General features: G+C 45.4%; 1 protein-coding gene across 1 annotated transcript in view; it reads right to left on the bottom strand.

The window, feature by feature from the left end:
• Positions 1–17,268, bottom strand: part of LOC139755470 (high-affinity choline transporter 1-like) — a 188,350-nt gene that overhangs the window by 53,535 nt on the left and 117,547 nt on the right. The window lies entirely within an intron of this gene.

The raw sequence follows: 17,268 nt of genomic DNA, 5'->3' as shown, positions 1-17,268 counted from the left end.
ACATTTGTTAAGCTAAAGACTCTGCCGCTCTCTATAGCCATCTCCTTCATGTCTTCCCTGACGTGAATACTTCACTTATCAGTAACTTGTTATGCTACTCAATCACTGTGGCCCAGTTCTTGGTCCACTTGTACATAAGGTCTCCACCAGCAGCCACCTTAACATGCACACATTTAAGTACCCTTCACACTCCCATATCAGTTCCAGCATCTTTTCTGCCTCACCGATACCCTGTAAGTCTCACTATCGTGTTAATCCCTGTATCTCCGTCAGCTTCTTTAACATGATAGTCCAGTGTCCCTTATCCTTGCACTCCTGTCCATCCCCTACACCAGGCAGTCACTGTCAGTTGCTCGTCCACCCAGACAACCACTCCCCATGAGTCTGTCTTTGGTCGTCCCCTTGTAAAGATGAAGCACAGGTTATCAGCTGCTGTTACGCTCTCCTCACACACCAGTTTTCTATCGTTTCAGTTGGAGACGCCCAGCATTTTCAAGGACGTGAATCCTCTTTTTCATGAAGGATGCTGGTTGGCCTAGAGGGTTTCTGGGATGCGTTCAGCACCTTTGGCGCCGCAACGAGGCCAATTGGCCTAAGGTAGCAGGTGTTGAGCTGGCAGAACTGGGCAGCCTTAAATGCTGTACGGGTGACTGAACTCGCTTGTACAGGCAGCCACAAGCATACCAGTCCCTCTTCCTGCTATTGCTGATTTAGAATTTCTAATTCTAAATCACCCTTTCAGTAACCATTGTTTATCTCTTTGCATTGACCAGAGAGTCAGCTTAGTACCATGTTGAGGTACATTTCATGAGGACTGATGTAAGTAACTTAGATCATCAACTCATTATAAAGATGTTTTACATAGCAGAGAATTGATGACTGATAACCACAGACAACCAACTGTTATGAAAGCTTTCCTCTCTGATACAAACATAGATTCACACACACACACACACACACACACACACACACACACACACACACACACACACGTTTGAATAGTGACGACAGGGAAATTTCCTATACCGTCATGTCAGTGAGTACATCAGGATTAGAGGTGACTGATGCACCATCATTACATAATCTTACATTTCCTTACTCACAGTCACATCGGAATTGAGAATATTATATACGACACATTACTGCTTGAGTTTCACTGTGAGGTAGATGAGGGTGTGAAAGAGCAAAGATGAGATGAGACTCATTGAGGAGATATATATAGTCGCGGGAACTTCACAAAACTTAAAAATTTCTCTGGTAACATAACTGGGAAATGGAGTTCAGTATCAAGGAAAAAGGGAATTAAGGTTAAAGGTTAGGAGCTAGGAACATGGATACTTTTAGCTTCAAATGTACAAGGAAAGTAAGAAAAACAGGTGGAGTAGTTCAATTAAAGGTGTCACAAATTGAAGGAGCATCGAAAAGCCCTGAGAAGAAGGTATAGGCGGCGCTGCAGCCGGTCAGGAACTGTGATGTATAAGTGAGCAAAGAACTAGGAGAGCAAAGATAAGAATGGAGGAACAGAGAGTATTGTGGATCAGACACATGAAATCCCATCGAGTCAGCAAGAGTGAACTGACGCTTCAAAAGCAGCTAATCAGGATTCAGAGAGAAGAGTTGCGTCAGGAACTGAACGACAAGCTTTAAGATGTGTTCACAGTGGACGACACTACAGCACCAACACCAATGGGACAGAAGTGGTGGAAAGCTCTGAAATGTGTACAAAAGACATAAATAGAATACTTATAGGTGTTTGCAAAAATTTGGCAGACAATCCTGATGAAACGTAGCTAATATGTCCTGAAGATTTGTGTAAATATGTTAAACAGATCACTTGAAATGTAGCTCAAGATGTCGCTAGAGAAAGGGAAAGTGCGAACGGAGTGGAGGAGAAACAATTGGCACGTCTCTTTACAAAAAAGGAGACTGGGAGGATGTGCTGAACTACAGACTGATCTCCCCGACGAGTGTGGTCTGAAAGTGACTCAAGAATATAATCCAGAAGCAAATGAATGACTTTTAGCAGAGAAGAGGTTGCCTACGAGAGTCAAGACGGCTTCAGAAAAGCGGTACACGTGTAACAAATTTCTAAGATTACTACTTGAGAGTGAATTCCGCTTTAGAGAAAGGGGAAGAGTAGATGGACTGTCTGTATATGGAGTACCAGAGAATATCTGACATCATACCATTAAGGAGGCTAGTAAGGCAGAAATATGGAGGAGATTCCCTCTATGACTAGAACATTATAGTGAAATGAAAAAAAAAGGACGTATAGCAGAACAGACTGGTATCAACAGTGGCGTGCCGCACGGTTCCATCTTGGAACCATTGCTTTTCTTAATCTATGCGAATGACTTGTCAGATGGATTGAGTTCCTGCATCAACATATTTGTAGATGATGTCCAGGCCGTGACAACGATGAAAAGCGAGGAAGATTGCATCAGCTTACAAGTGGGTCTAGAAAGCTTCAGAGTTTGTCTTACGCTTGGATAATGAAATTCAACCCGAGTGAATGTTAAGAAATGTGGATTAGAAGACCTCGATATGAATATCTGATACCAGGAAATATGCTGCAGAAATAATTGTGTGAGAAATACTTGGAGGTCGATCGACAGCGTCTCTACGTGTTACCAGAGTCCCACCTCAGAATAATAATTTGTCAGCTGACAAATATTACAACTGAATTTAAGTGATGTTCATCCAGTAAGCTGTCTCTATCCTCCAGTAATCCAAAACTAGAATACGCTCTTTAAATCTGGCCACAAAAATTAACAGAGAAGGCCTGAGGGATAACAACAAACTAATAGAGATGAGTTAAAGGGAGAAGCTAGAAGCCTTGAATTCACCTACCATGAAAGAGCCGTGTCCAGAACACAACCTTTAAGTTTTCAAACCAGCTTAATATTGTCCTTGCTACTGAGTGTAGCGCAGCCTCGGGACCGCAGGAGCCCTTGTATACTTTGAAAGGGTTCTCAGGATTATATGATGATCACACTGATCATTGTCATCTTCACCAGCGAAACTAAAACCATAACGAGGACCCGTTAGTTCTAATGTAGACAACGTGAATCTTGAAGTGCGTCAGTAATCCTGACACCCGGGTACTAGAGGTAACTTTTTACCAAGCAAGTTCGGGAGACATACGACCAACAGGTAAGTGTATAACACGTGCACATCCAAGCACACATAGTACTGACTGGAACTATCGTCAGAAGGCTGAGAGACGAGGCCACCAGTCCTTTGAAGCTTCTGGCTGAGGTCTTAAGCCTTCTAGTGGAGACCATGACGATGGTGATCTCGTTCGCTGAAGTCAGAAGAGACTAGACCAAGGGAAATAACTGGAAGTTAGGCAAGGGAAACGTGCGGAAGGACGGGATTTGAGGCCTAGTGGCACAAGCTAAGCTCAGGGGAAGTCAATGCAACTGCCATTATAAGAATGGCATTAAACCATGTGGAAAATGTAAGGATGAAAAGCGGGGCCCACGAGCGTCCAACTTCATCGACGGATGCAGCAAAAGGCAATAAAAGATAAGAAGCAACACAGTCAGACCAGTCAGACACACCCTCCCACTTTTTCCTATCACAGAAACAGACATTGACTAGCTATACTTATCCCCCACCTCTCACACAGACACGCAGCAACATCCATATAGAGCAACAGGCGAGAAAACCTCTTTACCCTTAAGATGAAAAATACATCAATGATACATCTTGTTGCATCGGCTGACGTGGGGATGAGTGCTTGAAGCCCTCAATACGATTGCACAAATGGAGATCAAGATTAAGAAATAAGACCACGTAAAGGCATAAGAATAACCACGTTTACAAATTAGATAAAGTATGGAGAGTGAGCACGTCAGCTGATGGGAGAAATTCGCTCACGATATTTGTTTCTGCCAAACGACACTGTTTACAAATAAAGGACACTGACACCTGAAGTATCCAACGACCTGTCTCGCCGCGACTGCCAGTCACGTACGACGACATTAACCTCTCCTTGAGAGGACACGCTCGTGGTAATGACCCTGAGTACGATGGTACGTCAGCCACCTTCCTCATACCCCCAGCCATCTCCACATCCACCACTCCTGCCAACACAACACAGCAGAGATGCTTACTTCACCATCCCGGAGCCACAAGCTCTCCTGTCACGCGCATTCCACCTACCGCTCTCTGCCTCTGTGTGTTTTCATCTCTCTCTCTCTCTCTCTCTCTCTCTCTCTCTCTCTCTCTCTCTCTCTCTCTCTCTCTCTCTCTCTCTCTCTCTCTCTCTCTCTCTCTCTCTCTCTCTCTCTCTCATTCATTGCTACATAATTACCCCAGGACCAATATTTGTGGAAGTTCTAGCAGTATCCAGTACCTTTCTAAAGTCTCCTGCAGTCCAAGGCTGCGCTACTGCCAGTATCAGGGACATCATCAAGCTAGTTTAGGACATGGCTATTTCATGGTAGGCGACATCAAGGCCTGTGCTTGCTCGCCTGTTCTGTTTCTGTTTAAAAACCAAAACTTTTTCTTTTTATTTGTATCATGTGTTGATATATCTCATGCCTGACCCCTCTATCTATCGTCCTATTGCTTTGAGATCTATTATTTCAAGTCTTTGAACCCCTCCTCACCTCCCATATCCTTAGACAGCTCGGAAATCACAGTCGTCTCTCTGATCACCATTATGGCTTCCGTAGATTGAGATCCACTGATGATATTCTTTCCTATCTTACTAATGCTTGGTCATCATCCCTGAAAGATATTGTGGAGACTTACATAGTTGTTCTTGACATATCTACGACTTTTGACAGAGTGTGGCATCGGGGTCTGATCTCTAAGCTCCCTTCTTTTGGCTTCCCTTCCTCACTTTGCTGATCTATCTCTGTAGTTGTTGATGGATCAGCCTTCCCCCGTTTCTCCATCACCAGTGGTGTCTCTAAAGGTTCCATCCTGTCCCCTACACTTTTTCTTCTTTTTTCAATGATCACCTCTCCTCCACAAATAGTGCAATGCACTCATACGCTCACGACTCAACACTGCATTGATCCACATCTTTCAATTCTCCTCCTTCTTCTCTCACTTCTCAATAAACTCAGACTTGGACAGGACATCTCAGTGGGGTACACGAAATCTTGTTAGGTTTACTGCCTCCAAGACCCAGTTTCTACCTATCTCTCTATCGAAAACTCCTCACAAATCTCATCTCTCCTTTGGCGGTATGGTAATTCCACCTCTTGACTCATTGAACATACTTGAATTACTGTAACATCCAATATTTCTTGAAAACCCCACATTACGGGAATAGCTAAGTCTGCCTGTAAGAAACTGGGTGTCCTGTTTAGATGTCGAGGCAATCACTGGTTTGATACGACCCGCCTCCTGGTGTTGGCCTACCTACTCCTGCTGCTGTACTCACTGTTCACGTGGTGCTGAGTGTCTGTCCTCAGCCTCACTGTGTCTAGTGACTGTCCTCAATCCCACAGTCTAGTGTCTGTCTTCAGTCCCATTGTATCTAGCCTCAGTTCCACTGTGTCTGGCCTCAGTCCCACTGTGTCTGGCCTCATTTCCACAGTGTGTAGCCTCGATTCCACAGTGTCTGCCCTCAGTTCCACTGTCTCTGGCCTCATTTCCACAGTGTCTGGCCTCAGTTCCACAGAGTCTGGCCTCAATTCCACCGTATCTGGCCTCAATCCCACAGTATCTGGCCTCAGTTCCACAGTGTCTGGCCTCAATCCCACAGTGTCTGGCCTCAGTTCCACTGTTTCTTGCCTCAGTTTCACAGTGTCTGGCCTCAGTTCCACAGAGTCTGGCCTCAGTTCCACAGTGTCTGCCCTCAGTTCCACTGTCTCTGGCCTCATTTCCACAGTGTCTGGCCTCAGTTCCACAGAGTCTGGCCTCAGTTCCACTGTGTCTGGCCTCAATCCCACAGTGTCTGGCCTCAATCCCACAGTGTCTGGCCTCAGTTCCACAGTGTCTGGCCTCAGTTCCACAGTGTCTGGCCTCAATCCCATAGTGTCTGGCCTCAGTTCCACTGTTTCTTGCCTCATTTCCACAGTGTCTGGCCTCAGTTCACAGAGTCTGGCCTCAGCTCCACAGTGTCTGGCCTCAGTTCCACAGTGTCTGGCCTCAATCCCACAGTGTCTGGCCTCAGTTCCACAGTGTCTGGCCTCAGTTCCACAGTGTCTGGCCTCAATCCCATAGTGTCTGGCCTCAGTTCCACAGAGTCTGGCCTCATTTCCACAGTGTCTGGCCTCAGTTCCACAGTGTCTGGCCTCAGTTCCACAGTGTATGGCCTCAGTTCCACAGTGTCTGGCCTCAATCTCACAGTGTCTGGCCTCAGTTCCACAGTGTCTGGCCTCAATCCCATAGTGTCTGGCCTCAGTTCCACTGTTTCTTGCCTCAGTTCCACAGTGTCTGGCCTCAGTTCCACAGTGTCTGGCCTCAATCCCACAGTATTTGGCCTCAGTTCCACAGTTTCTTGCCTCAGTTCCACATTGTCTTGCCTCAGTTCCACAGTTTCTTGCCTCAGTTCCACAGCATCTGGCCTCAGTCCCACAGTGTCTGGCCTCAGTTCCACAATGTCTGGCCTCAATCCCACAGTGTCTGGCCTCAGTTCCACAGTGTCTGGCCTCAATCCCACAATGTCTGGCCTCAATCCCACAGTGTCTGGCCTCAGTTCCACAGTGTCTGGCCTCAGTCCCATAGTGTCTGGCCTCAATCCCACAGTGTCTGGCCTCAGTTCCACAGTGTCTGGCCTCAGTTCCACAATGTCTGGCCTCAGTTCCACAGTGTCTGGCCTCAGTTCCACAGTGTCTGGTCTCAGTCCCATAGTGTCTGGCCTCAATCCCACAGTGTCTGGCCTCAGTTCCACAGTGTCTGGCCTCAGTTTCACAGTGTATGGCCTCAGTTTCACAGTGTTTGGTGTTCGGTTCCCGTCTCCTATGAGCGACGGAACTTTAACACCACACAGACAGGCAACACTGCATTATAACATGCAACCTTAATGAACTTAAGACTCTGCCATCGTAGTTAAGACTCTGGCCTCCGTTATAAAGCCCTGGTCTCCGTTATTTGAGGTATTGCCGACACGTCTGCCAAGGGCAAGTGCTGCCCTTGTGATGCATTATGCACAGGAAGGCGGGTAAGAGCCTGCGCAGAAGAGGGCTGCCTAGGTCAAGTGCTGTTAACGACATGCGCCTCCAGTTGTATGTATACGAAATGGCTGAAGATCAAAATGTAGTTCCTTCATGTTGCTGCCGACTACATTATGACTGAGAGATCAATATGACTGAGAGATCAGTATGACTGAGAGTAGATATCAGGTTTCGTATGTCTATCACTTCTGTTTCAGGTGGCGAGTTTTTCACTGCAACGTAACCATGACACCTTGGTCTATGCCAGGGCTCTGACTGTGTCATAACTGTCATGACCTCGATCTCAACCGGGGTCTGGCTGCGTCACGACTGTCATGACCTTCGTCTTTGCCATGACTTTGCTGTGTCACAGCTGTCATGACCTCCGTCTGTATCAGGGTCTGGCTGTGTCACAGCTATCATGAGTTACGTCTGTGCCAGGATCTGGCTGTTTTCCTCACGACCTCATCCCCAGTGTTGCTGGGATGTGCACGGGGTTGGCATGCAGGCTACATACTTGGCCACATTAAGTGTATATGGTAACGAGTGAGGCCTGGATCAGAGGGCAGAAATCTGCGCCTCTAAGGCGCCTCAGGGAATGATCATCTCACGTGAGTGAGGCTCTTGCGCCACTCTGACATTCTGATGTTCTTGGCAGTGTTGTCGTCTGCCTGTGTTACCTAAGCTTCTGGCTGACGGCAGAGCACAGCATTATTTCCCTCGTATTTTTTCAGGTTCATCCTCGGTCAGAGCCCCGTCCTCACCACCACCAGCGTCGCACATCCACGACTCACGGAGACCCATGGTCTGCCGCAGGTGATGGAGACGTGATTTTCCTGTAACGCTCGAGACTCCTTTACGAAGTACAGAAACAACTGGTAACCATACTCAACTCAGCAGCTGAACAGACCTTTGCTTCTCAGTGTGTGTGTGTGTGTGTGTGTGTGTGTGTGTGTGTGTGTGTGTGTGTGTGTGTGTGTGTGTGGAGGTCGTGGCGGTGATGGTCAGTGTATCTGTGGGTGTTGTAATGTTGCAAGTGTTGGTGGAGTGTCGTGTCTATTGCGGCATTAATGCTGTGTTTATCCAGACTGTTGACATCACCTGTCCATGCACTCGCATGACACTTCTCAACATTGGCCACCAGATTAGTGGGTCAAATCCTTATTGCTAGTCACTATATAGATATACTGAGTTAGTATCGCTGAAGATATTGCCTTGTTTTAACATTATTTTTCTCAATAAGTTGACTCAAACTTTGTCTCACAGTTAACCAAATATGTGGCAAAGATTCGGCAATTCTACTGGGGGACAGAGTCTGGCTCTGTATATGATCAGTACCGAAATGTTTACGAACAACAGCTAAGGCATGAGTGAGATCCCTCTCATCTGGAAGCCACAAAGTATGAAGTAATGTGGTCATTACTTCTCATTCGATTCCCCGTCTCTGTCACAGAGTAGAAAACGTGGCTGATTCACTGTTGTCTGTGATCAATATGACTGATTGATTGAATGAGTTTATTTGGCAAAATATGAATGATGATTTCACCGAGGATTTCCGCTTATAAATGCCATGATTATCACATGGCGTATGACCACGGTAAGCTGGAGAAGCTGCTGTATCATATGATTACTGTGTCGCCGTCGGCAGCTCAAGGATTGGCCGTTTTGAAAATATTTCTACAAAGATGTTTTTCATGGAATCCTTCGATCATCATTTTCAAATATCACGACGGAGTCTGTGTTGAACATTACGTAGGCAGAGCAGATGTCTTGGAGGCCGTGCTTTAAGCTCACTTTATATGTGTGAATAAGGAGGAACTTACAGCAGAATATCTTCCTGATATCCAAAATTGCTTTTTGTCGTCTGAAACTTACGAATGACAAAACATCACGAATTATTTGACATTTCACGAATAATGACGCCTCACGAATCATGAAACCTCATAAATCAGATAACGAACAGAACGAAATCATAAACCACGCTGAGAAGGTGGCAGCACTGATCACCACAGTGGCTGAATTTCACAAGATCTCACCTCAGATCTGTATCTGTATTACAAATACAGTTGTATCTACTGTTCAAGTGACCATCACAACACTAATGTGAGGTGTTGCAGGAGGCGGATGTGTCCAGTCTCCTCCTGACGCACCTGGTGACACCTCGCCTCCCGCTTGACCTTCCAGACGGTAGGGTAAACAGTGTGAGAGTTATGACGTTGCTGATATAGTGAGAGGAAGACGTGCGCAGGTAGTGCTAGCAATGAACGAGCCTGGGAGGGGCGCCTACTGACTCTCAGCGTGAGCCAGAATCATCTGGCACACCAACCCAAACACATAAAATTTGAACAACACTCTATTCCGAGAACAAAGTTGTCCTACTTCACATTCCTTCCCTGCTGGTGTTGTCTCTAAGATTTATATAAGACGTTCATCACGGTATCTGTGAGACGACTCCAACAGTGTTGGTCAGGAAGGCGTCGCCTTGACGCTCCTCCCGACACGATGGCGAGCTGTCTGGATGCGACCCTGATAACATTTCTGAGTGGCTTTATAGCAGGGATAGTCAGGTACTTCAGGCGTCGGGCCGGATTATGGAACTCAGATTGATGGAAGGGCCGTACATTCATCTCACCTAAATTTCTCTAAAAATTTCATTCAACTCATTCTTACAATTGATCGCACGTTTCAATCAGCTAATTAACACAGTTGGCCACGAAAATAATCTATTTATGTAAAATTTCGTAAATTCTTAATTGAATGAATAAATTTCATTACTTTATTCAATTCTTCTGAGTCTTTCAAACGGCCAATGAAAAACCACGCGAGGGCCTGATTTGGCCCGCGGGCCGCCAGTTGAATAGCCTGGTTTATAGGCTACTGCGGGTACTTGGTCCTTCCTCTCATCACTTGCTGAATATATATGAATATATCACACATGAGCAAAATTCCCTTTAGTATATTTTCTGGTAAATAAATTTCACATATCTTGATATAGTTGTATGTTTATGCGTTCATTTTTGCACGTAGACGTGCTGGTTGAACTGTCATAACGGATTTGAGGTGTCACTCTGGACGACAAGTTAGAGCAACACATCACCATCATCATCACACCTGGTCTTACATTCATCGTCGACTCAAGGAACTCGACCTTCCTGCATCTGCACTACAGGACATAGACACAACTTCTACTCTTTACAAAACTCACCTACCCCTCCCCTGCCTGGTCTCACCTACCCCTCCCCTGCCTGGTCTCACCTGCCCCTCCCTGCCTGGTCTCACCTGCCCCTCCCCTGCCTGGTCTCACCTGCCCCTCCCCTGCCTGGTCTCACTTGCCCTTCCCCTGCCTGGTCTCACCTACCCCTCCCCTGCCTGGTCTCACCTACCCCTCCGCTGCCTGGTCTCACCTACCACTCCCCTGCCTGGTCTCACCTACCCCTCTCCTGCCTGGTCTCACCTGCCCCTCCCTGCCTGGTCTCACCTACCCCTCCCCTGCCTGGTCTCACCTAACCCTCCCTGCCTGGTCTCACCTATCCCTCCGCTGCCGGGTCTCATCTGCCCCTCCCTGCCTGGTCTCACCTACCCCTCCCCTGCCTGGTCTCACCTGCCCTTCCCCTGCCTGGTCTCACCTACCCCTCCCCTGCCTGGTCTCATCTACCACTCCCCTGCCTGGTCTCACCTACCCCTCCCCTGCCTGGTCTCATCTGCCCCTCCCCTGCCTGGTCTCACCTGCCCCTCCCCTGCCTGGTCTCACCTACCCCTCCCCTGCCTGGTCTCATCTACCCCTCCGCTGCCTGGTCTCACCTGCGTCTCACCTATCCCTCCCCTGCCTGGTCTCATCTACCCCTCCGCTGCCTGGTCTCACCTGCGTCTCACCTACCCCTCCCCTGCCTGGTCTCATCTACCCCTCCGCTGCCTGGTCTCACCTGCCCCTCCCCTGCTTGGTCTCACCTACCCCTCCCCTGCCTGGTCTCATCTGCCCCTCCCCTGCCTGGTCTCACCTGCCCCTCCCCTGCCTGGTCTCATCTGCCCCTCCCCTGCCTGGTCTCATCTGCCCCTCCCCTGCCTGGTCTCACCTGCCCCTCCCTTGCTTGGTCTCACCTGCCCCTCCCCTGCCTGGTCTCATCTGCCCCTCCCCTGCCTGGTCTCACCTTCCCCTCCCATGCTTGGTCTCACATGCCCCTCCCCTGCCTGGTCTCATCTGCCCTTCCCCTGCCTGGTCTCATCTACCCCTCCCCTGCCTGGTCTCACTTGCCCCTCCCCTGCCTGGTCTCACTTGCCCCTCCCTTGCTTGGTCTCACATGCCCCTCCCCTGCCTGGTCTCACTTGCCCCTCCCCTGCCTGGTCCTATCCCTTATTCTCCACAGTACAGGAGCGAACTAAAAATGGTTCAAAATAGGACATGCAAAATCAACACCTGTAATGAGGGGCTCAGCACAACGACTCTCACGACTCACAACGTTTCTATTACAAGGTAAAATACCATTGACTTGGGTAATAAACCCCCCCCCCCCCCCACCTTCAGGTAGAGCCAAGGGTAGTTAGTAATTCATGAAAAAATTAGGGTAATCAAAGTCTTGTATATCACTAGTCTCCAAAACTTACAAGTATATAAGTACTTTAAGCACAAGTACCTCACTCTTACCTAACGAGATGGAAATCGAAATAATAGTAACAAATAGCCACGCATTTACGATTTACAACATAGATCGCACACGACCTTCAACTGGCCCAGCAAGCCGCGACCACCCTGCCATCTGTGGGTGATGAGTGTAAACATATTTGCACTGGATCGACTGACTGACGTATGTAGCTGGACTCTCACTCCCTGCCAATCTGATCCATTATTTGACTGTAGTATAAATGGAATTGTTGTTTGAATTATGAGTTAACTGGTACGGAAACCTCATGTCATGTTGACCACTTGACCCTGCACCGTTTCTTCTCAACAGCTAAGGAATATTTCTAAGTGGGTGCAACTGAATATCTTTGTGTCCTGGGGTATAACGAATATTTCTATATATTTTAAACATTTGCAGTGTTATATACGTCATCATATAATCCAGATTTCTTTATCATTCGTTTTGCATTCTTGTTTCAGTATATATATATATATATATATATATATATATATATATATATATATCTCATACAAACCTTCAACAGCGAGGATCGAACCCGGGACCCTGTGTAACAGGCGGGAGCGGTACCGCTAGGCTATGATCGCCCCTAATTAAGAAATGACTATTCGAATACCATGTAATCGAATACCCTTCGTCTCACATTGGTGAGCAACGGGCTATATAGACCGGTCAGATCCCATCAGGCTTCCAGAGCGACCTACCATATTGTTGTTCATTACAAGCGAACATGTTTTCGGATTGTTGTAATACATCATCATACTGATTGATATCCTTGTCTTCATCTATCGCTTCGCAGTTTCTGGCTGCAATATCTTGCACGACCTTCTCGTCCTTTCGATGTGATATTTAACGTAAATGTGTTCCTTTAGTAAACTTTAATGCTGTCAAGTTGAGGTTGTCTTTTAGTCACGAGATGTTGCTCAAGCATGTTGTTCACAATGGTATCAAAATTCAGTATTTGAATATCCATTGTTAATTAACATTTTCCGGACACGTATAAATTCTTGGATATTCAAATACCGATACCATTGTGAACAACATGCTAGAGGAACATCTCGCCTTGTTCACAAACTACTTAGGATAACATAACTGCCTAAAGGTAAGTCTTACATGACTACATTAATCTACCAGACTTTTGAGATACATATAAGTAATGCTCCTAAAAACAGACATAAGTACAGTCACTTTTAGAGAAGAATCACGTGTTGAAAAATAATGAATAAAGCTCTCAGCGTTGGTAGGCTTCCTGTAGATCTCGAACACTATGTAATCAGATTCATTAGTTATCAACACATCAAGAAAGGGCAAGTTACCTTCTTTTTCCCATTCGGTCTTGAATCTAATGGTGGAATGACTGTTATCTAATTCATCAAAGAAAACATCACAATCTTGGGAAGATGGACATAAGGTCCACACATCATCAACGTATCGAAGCCAGAGTTTTGGAAGGTTACTTGATGTTAAAATCTCAGTCTCAAAGTATTTCATGAATAAGTTACTGAGGATGGGACTAGAGGATATCCCATGGCTAGACCAGATTTCTGTCTGTAAGAATTACTTCATTATCTTGGAAAACACAGGAAACACAAAACTCTGTTGTATACCCCTCATCTGATTATGCTACCCGTAACGTCATTGAATCTGTCTGCATTGCTAATACTAAGAACTTTAATTCGTCTCCAAGCAACTTTAAAACACAACCTATCATCAACTAAATCATTATGAAAGAATTATCAAGAAATGATAACATAAGGAAAGTAGTTGACCACATCTTTGTACCCAGGCCAAGGTCAACCACAAATAAATGTCATTAATCCAGACTCAGATTCTAACAGACGGGTGGGGTCGGCAGAGAGGCCGCTAGTTAGATGTCATGTCAAATTTCAGCTGGATTCATGTTGTTTAAGGGAAGCCTCAGAATATTCATTTTGAGGTAAAAGGTGTGTGGTTAGTTTTCAACCATTTATGAGTGAGGAGAAAATATCACTGGAGGAGGGTACTAAGAGGAAAATCATGACCCTTAGGGACACCGGAGCTAACCAAAGCCTAGCCTTCACAAAATGCTGGAGTTGACCGCAGAGTCGTACTCTGGTGAGGAGGCTAGTGGTAGAGAGAGGGTTAGGAGCAGGACTGACCGTTCCACTGCATTATGTTAACCTTGAGAGTGGATTTGTTGATGGTAAAGTTAAAGTTGGTGTAAGTGATGAACTTCCTATTCATCGAGTGGACATATTGTTAGGAAACGATTTGGCTGGAGACAGGCTAGTTCCAGAGCCAAGAATGACCAATAATCCCCTTGACCTTGTTGAATATTAAAATTCTGTTGATTTGTTTGCTCCTTAAACAAATGTTGATGTCTCAGCACCTGAAACTAATTGAATAGAAAGATTTGAAGATGTAAAGGAAGTTCTCAACTGGGGGTACTAACACGTACCGTCACACTTACATTGTGTGTGTGATGATTACTACAATGCAACAAATCTTTTATCATTTTTTATTATACTTTGTCGCTGTCTCCCGCGTTTGCGAGGTAGCGCAAGGAAACAGACGAAAGAAATGCCCCCCCCCCCATACACATGTATATACATACGTCCACACACGCAAATATACATACCTACACAGCTTTCCATGGTTTACCCCAGACGCTTCACATGCCTTGATTCAATCTACTGACAGCACGTCAACCCCGGTATAACACATCGCTCCAATTCACTCTATTCCTTGCCCTCCTTTCATCCTCCTGCATGTTCAGGCCCCGATCACACAAAATCTTTTTCACTCCATCTTTCCACCTCCAATTTGGTCTCCCTCTTCTCCTCGTTCCCTCCACCTCCGACACATATATCCTCTTGGTCAATCTTTCCTCACTCATTCTCTCCATGTGCCCAAACCACTTCAAAACACCCTCTTCTGCTCTCTCAACCACGCTCTTTTTATTTCCACACATCTCTCTTACCCTTACGTTACTCACTCGATCAAACCACCTCACACCACACATTGTCCTCAAACATCTCATTTCCAGCACATCCATCCTCCTGCGCACAACTCTATCCATAGCCCACGCCTCGCAACCATACAACATTGTTGGAACCACTATTCCTTCAAACATACCCATTTTTGCTTTCCGAGATAATGTTCTCGACTTCCACACATTCTTCAAGGCCCCCAGAATTTTCGCCCCCTCCCCCACCCTATGATCCACTTCCGCTTCCATGGTTCCATCCGCTGCCAGATCCACTCCCAGATATCTAAAACACTTCACTTCCTCCAGTTTTTCTCCATTCAAACTCACCTCCCAATTGACTTGACCCTCAACCCTACTGTACCTAATAACCTTGCTCTTATTCACATTTACTCTTAACTTTCTTATTTCACACACTTTACCAAACTCAGTCACCAGCTTCTGCAGTTTCTCACATGAATCAGCCACCAGCGCTGTATCATCAGCGAACAACAACTGACTCACTTCCCAAGCTCTCTCATCCCCAACAGACTTCATACTTGCCCCTCTTTCCAAAACTCTTGCATTTACCTCCCTAACAACCCCATCCATAAACAAATTAAACAACCATGGAGACATCACACACCCCTGCCGCAAACCTACATTCACTGAGAACCAATCACTTTCCTCTCTTCCTACACGTACACATGCTTTACATCCTCGATAAAAACTTTTCACTGCTTCTAACAACTTTCCTCCCACACCATATATTCTTAATACCTTCCACAGAGCATCTCTATCAACTCTATCATATGCCTTCTCCAGATCCATAAATGCAACATACAAATCCATTTGCTTTTCTAAGTATTTCTCACATACATTCTTCAAAGCAAACACCTGATCCACACATCCTCTACCACTTCTGAAACCACACTGCTCTTCCCCAATCTGATGCTCTGTACATGCCTTCACCCTCTCAATCAATACCCTCCCATATAATTTACCAGGAATACTCAACAAACTTCTACCTCTGTAATTTGAGCACTCACTCTTATCCCCTTTGCCTTTGTACAATGGCACTATGCACGCATTCCGCCAATCCAACAAATCTGTGTTGATAATACTAATATATATCCTGCTATGGCTCAGGTTGAAGATGTAGATGATATTGGTTTGGGTGGACTATTTGAGGGGTGTGATGTTACGTTAGGCAACCAAGTAAAATTAAAATTGGATTATCTTCTAGATTTCAAAGCTGATAAAGATGAGTTGATAAAGTTTTATCTGGAAGGTAATGGTCTGAGGTAAGGCTGGAATGAAGCAGAGAGAAATAGCCAGTTAGATGATGAGTCGGTTGAATCCTATATTCATGGTGTTGTGTTCATTAGAAAATGGAGACCTCCAAATGTTCCTACGTCAGATCACTGGGTGGTAGTAAATCAAATTGTAGTTCCTCGGGTGTATAGCAATAATATTACTGCTTTATACCATGATCCTAGTATATCTGGGCCATTTAGGAATAAGGAAGTCTGTAAGTAGGCTACTGACGTACTTACATTGGCCTGGCGTTAAAAAAAATGTTGGCGAATTTTGTAGCTGTCCAGGTTGTCAGAAAGTAGGAAAACCAAACCAGCTTAATCACCCCGCTCCACTAAAACCTAATCCAACTCTTGGCAAACCTTTGAGTATAATCATAAGTGATTGTGTTCTGCCTTTGCCAAAAACTCGAAAAGGAATGATTATTTGTTGACTATTATGTGTTTGTCAATGCACTTTCCTGAAGCAATTCTGTTGAGGATGTATCAATACTGAAAACATTGCAAGAGTGTTAGCTGAATATTGTTTCCTGGGAAAGATTGCCAGAAATAATTCAGTCAGACCAAAGGAGTAATTTTACTTTTGTTGTGTTTACACAAGTTTTACAGAGACTTCACATTGAACAAAGTCTTTCAAGTTCATGTCACCCTCAAAGTCAAGGTAGTTTAGAACGGCTTCATCAAACATTAAAGAATATTTTCAGAATGTGTTGTGAAGAACGTGGAATTGATTGGGTTGCGGGTGTCCCGGTAGCTCTGTTTTCCTTGAGACGTTGTGCAGGAGTCAACGGGGTTTAGTCCATCTGAGCTTGTTAGTGGTCATGGATTAGGGCACTGAGCATGTTGCTGATTTATGTGAGTGATTTCAAGTGTAGATTAAGTGCTCGTAAGCTGGCCAGTGAGAACATTGAAGGGGTCCCAGGTATAGCAAGGGACAGTGGTCTCTGGTGTAAATCTTTTGGAGTATATTGTACACCTTTACTGTATCAATGATATTATTTATATTTCATAAATTATTATGAAAATATTGTGAAAGTTATGATTATTACTTTTTGTATAAAGAAGTGCCTGCTACGTTAGTATTGTCATTTTGGGAGCTGGGGCTAGATTGTCCGTACGTACATTCGCTCTCTCTTCCTTGCAAGCAAGGGGTTAAACGTGCCCAGCTGTTGTCTGTATATATCAGGTTGTATTTACTTTATCATCTGTCATCGGTCCATGATTAGCGGTAACAACGAACGATAAAGATATAA

Source organism: Panulirus ornatus, chromosome 19 (assembly GCF_036320965.1).
Source record: "Panulirus ornatus isolate Po-2019 chromosome 19, ASM3632096v1, whole genome shotgun sequence".
NCBI lineage: Eukaryota > Metazoa > Arthropoda > Malacostraca > Decapoda > Palinuridae > Panulirus > Panulirus ornatus.
Note: the sequence above shows the minus strand (reverse complement) of the source record. Positions and strands in the feature narration are given on the sequence as shown.